Source organism: Lontra canadensis, unplaced genomic scaffold, assembly GCF_010015895.1.
Source record: "Lontra canadensis isolate GAN:19392208 unplaced genomic scaffold, GSC_riverotter_1.0 scaffold6, whole genome shotgun sequence".
Lineage (NCBI taxonomy): Eukaryota > Metazoa > Chordata > Mammalia > Carnivora > Mustelidae > Lontra > Lontra canadensis.
Window position 1 is genome coordinate 1,067,829 of NW_022631000.1, and position 5,785 is coordinate 1,073,613.

Consider the following 5,785-nt stretch of genomic DNA (forward strand, 5'->3'; position numbering starts at 1 on the left):
TATATATATATATATATATATATATATATATATATATATATATTAGTTCTCTATGGCTTATTCACTATTTATTCAAGTTGATATTCTTAAATACCATGATTTTATCTCACTATGCCCCATCCCCTAGTAAATACCATTTTACTATGAGTTTAGCTTTTTTAGATTCCACATATAACTGATATCATACAGTACTTTTTTGCTGACTTACCTCACTTAGCATAATGTGCTCCTGGTCCATGGTGTTGTAAATGGCAGCATATCCTCCTTTCTTGTGGCTGAATAATATTCCATTGTGTATATAAATCACATCTTTTTTATCCATTCAGCCACTGACAGACATTTAAGTTGTTTGCATATCTTGACTATTGGGAATAATGTTGCAATAAATATGAAATGCAGATATCTCTTCAAAATACTGTTTTCCTTTCCTTTGGGTATATGACCAATAGTAGAACTGCTGGATTTATGGTAGACCTATTTTTAATTTTTTGAGACATCTCCATATTGTCCTAGACAGTGGTTGGACAAATTTATATTTGCACCAACAATGTTTAGGATTCTCTTTTCACCACATCCTTGCCAATGCCTCTTGTTTTGTCTTTCTAAAGACAGCCATTCTACTGAGTATGAAGTAGTATCTCATTTTGGTTTTGATTTACAATTCCCTAATGATTAGTGATGTGGAGCATCTTTTAATGGTCCTGTTGGCTGCTCTGAAATCCTTCTTGGAAAAATGCCTACTTAGTTCTTCTGCCTGGTTTTTCAGTCAGATGGAGAGTTTTTTGTTTGTTGGTTGGTTGGTTTTTTGCTTTTGTTTTTTTTTTTAAGTTATGTGAATTCCTCATATATTTTGGATATTAAACCCTTATCTGATATATGGGTTACACAATTTTTCTCATTATGTGGACTGTCTTTTCACTTTCTTTATTTTGTTGTGCAGAAGTGTTTGAGTTTGATGTAGTCCTAAATATTTTTTTTTTTGCTTTTGTCTGTGCTTTTGGTACCATGTCCAAGAACATCAATTTAAACCAAACAATGTAAGTTAAAGAGAAATTGTATTCGTATCTTGAAATAGAATAATAGATTTAAAAGTATTTAGGCTGATAAGAATCAGCAGGGATGACTATCAGAAACATAAAACTAAGCGTGAAAAGGGAAGAAGTAAATCAGAAGGGTATACATTTAAAAACAGAAAACAATACCATATTTTATTATGAATGTATATATATATGAATTGGATGGACACACACCAAACCTATTATAGTGGCTGCTGTTAGGGTGGGGAAGAGAAATCAGCCAGGGGTCATAGTTTAAGCAAACATTAGCTTTATCTATAATACCTACTTTGAGAAATTGGAAGACAAATATATTAACATACAGAGTCAAGTAATAAGTTAACTTTTTTTTACTTTTTCTATATGTTTAAAGTTTAACCAAATTATTTAATATATTAAACTGAACTTTAGATGCAAACTAATGATATATAAAATTCTTTTACTTCAAATATATTAAATAGATTTCCAAAATGTATTTTTTAATTATGTATTTGAAAAAATATATATTCACATTTATATGTGTCTATATACAAACATGTACATACATATGTTATAATATATGTATTTTGAAATTCATATATGTATATGTATACATAACCAGAAAATAAAAATAAACATCTTACTGATCAAAAACAGAACCTACCTATCTGCAAAACACTGGGGAGGGTTTGAGCCAAAGGCCTGTTGGATACAATGTAATTGGAAGCAGGCATTCAGAATGAGGCATTTGGCCCTGCAGGAAACAGGAACAAAATGTGTTCCACACAAAATTATAGGGGACCTGAGTCAGGTTTACTACTTAATGCCAAGGACTAGGGAGGGGCTGCTCTGTTTGGAAGAACAGGCTGAAAATAGTGCTGTTCAAGAGCAGCCTAAGGCTATATCTTAAATAGAATTAAATCTACAGATTGCTATAGTCAGACACAACAACAAAACTGCAAATCATATTGAAATCTTAACCACAAAAAAATAATATCAAAATACCTTTATAAGATCTAGTTTTGAAAGAGGGCTTGGGAAACCAGGTGGAAGAAACTGCAAACTATTAGAAAGTACTCTCATTTTAAAAGGGCCTGCAAAACAAAATTGCAAACATGAGAAGATTATTAGTGTAAAAGAAAGACAACCAAAAAAATCAGTGTGAATTCCAGTCTAGATAAAACAATATTACAGTCTGACTAAAATGCATGATTTTGGAAAAAGATGAATTAGAAACTTCTTAAAGAATGAAAAAAAATATGTTTTAATCTCAAATGGCACAATCAAAGAGAGAATTAGTAAAATTGTAGATCATACTGAAGAATTTATCTAGAATGCACAACGGAAAGATAGAGACTAAAAATATTAAAAGGAGTGGGGTACCTGGGTGGCTCAGTTGGTTAAGCATCCAACTCTTGATCTCATCTTAGGTCTTGAACTCTGGGTTATGAGTTCAGGCCCCATGTTGAGCTCATGCTGGGTGTGAAGACTACTTAAAAAAAAATTAAAAGTTGTTAAGATATATGAATGATTTTAGAAGCCTGAACACATGTAGATCGAAAACAGGTTTCAGTTGTACCTTTAATTGTAAAGGCAAAATAAAGATAACTTCAGAAATTCAAAAATCAAGAGTCTTTATTCCTGCTCCCTTTCTAACTATTACTGAATTAAGATATTACATTTGTATATGATTAAGGAAAAAGAAAAAAATAAGCACTAAGAAAAGTAAATACACAAGGAAAGCAAAAGTTAAACTACACATTGGGGAACACAGATAATGACAAATGTACTGATAAGCCTAATAAGCTAATAATTATAAATTAATACATTACAAAATACATTGATAAATTTAATAAACTAATAATTATAAATTAATACATTTTTGGTTTAAAATAAGTTAAAACTTACAACATAAAGAAAAATAATAAGATCTAGAGGGAGCATGGTATAGTAGGTAGCTAAAGGACAAATAAATCTTGTCATACTAAGGTAGAAGATACAAATGTTGACTATAGATTTTTTAGAAAACTTTCTAGCTAAATATGAAAGTTTAAAATGTAAATCTGCCCATTAAAGATTAAAAATATATTTCTTGAAAAGAAAAAGACCAGGATGAAGAAAAGTTTTCTCAAATATATCAAGCCATTAAATATCACAAAAAGACTTAGTAAAGAAGAAGAAAAAGGTAAACAGAAACAAAAGTAACAAATTTTAAACACAATTGAAAACAAAATTAGATGGAAGAAATTAGTCCAAAATATCAGTAATAATAAATGTAAAGGAACAATTTTATCTGATAAAACACGGAGGAGACCATACATATACATATGCATGTATGTAGGTATATGCTACTAAATGTGGTATATAATAAAGCTACACAGAAAATAAACATATGCAAAGAGATATTTGAGATATTTGTAGACCAAGATAAAGGTGGTCTATATATAATAATTTAATGTCAAATAAAATAAAATTAAAGGCACAAACATTACTGAAAATTAAGGAAATACTATATTAAAAATCAATCTAACAAGAAGATATAATAATCATAAATAAGCTAAATATGCAGCCTAAAATTTTATTAAGCAGTGTCAAAATTAAAGGTGAATTTTGCAAATCTAAAATCATAATGAGTTATTTTTAAATAACTCTGCCAAAAACTGATATAGCAAGCACATATAAAAGTAGTAAACTTTTACAGAATTTTTGAATGACAAAATATATTTGGTCTAACGTATCACCTAGAAATTCTGCAACCAATTAATAGAGAATATATATGTAGTCTTTTCAACATTGATTGTTTTCCAAAATTGACTAAGTCAATACACTAAGTCACAAAAGATGTTTTAACGATCAAAGATCCAATGTTATATAAACTACATTCTCTGCACCCAATTAAGAGAAATTAGTAATCAACAATAAAAAACAAACAAGCAATCCAGAACAAAACAATAGTTTTTAAATCTCTGTGTTTCTGTAATAAGAACTGCAGGCCCAAGTAATTAATTGGCTTAAGGGGAAATCACATTGGAAGTAACAAAATATTTTGACTGGGACAATAAAATCGTCACATATAAAATTTCAGGGTGTTGCTAAAGCAGTACATATAAACTTTAAGCCTTAAAATATATTTATTATAAAATAAAAGTGACTGAAAATAATGATTTAAGTAATCAGATTAAGAGACTGAAAGAAAAATGGAGTACTTAAAAAAAGTAGAAGGAAAGAAATAATGTAAGAATAGAGAATAATGAAGTAAAAAACAAAGATGAAAGAAAATTTATAAAACAAAGAATTTGTTACAGACTACACAAATAGGGGGCGCCTGGGTGGCTCAGTGGGTTAAAGCCTCTGCTTTCAGCTCGGGTCATGATCCCAGGGTCCTGGGATCAAGCCCCACATCGGGCTCTCTGCCTATCAGGGAGCCTGCTTCCTGCTCTCTCTCTCTCTCTCTCTGCCTACTTGTGATCTCTGTCAAATAAATGGATAAAATCTTAAAAAAAAAAAAAAAGAATACACAAATAAAAAATAATAGCCCTGGCCGTAAGCATCTGAGGCACCAGCCATGGCGAGGAGCCAGCTGGGGACCGTGGGGAGTGTTTTCTCGCTGACTTGGGACTTGATTCAGGCTAGGGTGTTGAATGAGAAGCCCCTCTGGTTTGACATATGTACTACCTTTCCCCCACTGAGAGAACCAGTCTTCCAGAGGCCCTGCTTGCAATATGGCAAAGCCCAAGCTGCCATCCAGGACATCTTGTACCCTGAGGATGGGATTAGAGTGAAATTTTATTCAGCCTCTGGATCTGGTCAGAAAGCTTTTGATCTGTTCAATCCAAACTTCAAGTCTACCTGTCAACAGTTTGTGGAGAAGTACATTGAGCTACAGAAACCTGGAGAAACTGATGAAGAGAAGTTATTTGTGGAAACGGAAGGCTTTGTTAGCAGCAGGTGTCATTTTGAGAAGAGCAGGAGAAGCAAGGACTCAAAAGGAAGGTAGTCACATTTCCTGGGAATCTGAACCCACGGGTGTCAACCCTCAAACAGTATTGGAAAAAAACCAGCCTCTGCAACAAGTTCCCCAGGACCAGCTTTTGGAGACATCTGAAGAACAGTCAAAAGGTCTCTCACCTCTCTAAAGAACTTGTATTCCATGTATACTGACATCCAGACTGCATTCACTAGATGAATGTTGAACTGTTTTTAACAGTTGAACTAAATAAATGTTTCCTAGTCTCTAAGGCATTATGTTTGCCTTCTTTTAGTCCCTATTTCTAGGTTGTCATAAGCTGTTTCATAGTTTCATTCATGGTTTCAGTTTCATTCATGGTTTGAATGAATTTTATGTTAGGATGGTATTAAATAAAGAATTCCCTGACTTAAAAAAAAATTAGGAACAATAAAGTATCCCTGAAACAGAGCAGACATTAATACTATCATCAGAGAATAATACAAACTTTATAGAACAATATTTTTAAAATTTAATGAAATTGATAAAAAATATATTCTTGTAGAAAAAATAAACTCAAGAACATACAGAGAACTTGAAAATAGTTCCACCACTAAAGAAAATAAGCTGTAAATCTTCAATCAAAAATCTTTCCAATAACTTATAGAATGAGAGAAAAAATTATAAATCATATATCTAATAATGGCTTAATATCTAGATCCTATAAAGAATTCTTACAATTCAAGGCCAAAAAGACAAGCAACACAACTTTAAACCAACAAAGGACTTGAATAGATATTTCTCC

At 31.5% G+C, this 5,785-nt stretch overlaps 1 pseudogene; it reads left to right on the forward strand.

Annotated features, from left to right (window-relative positions):
* Positions 1-4,599: 4,599 nt before the first annotated feature.
* LOC116864748 lies at positions 4,600-5,170 on the forward strand (annotated as a pseudogene).
* The last annotated feature ends 615 nt before the right edge of the window (positions 5,171-5,785 follow it).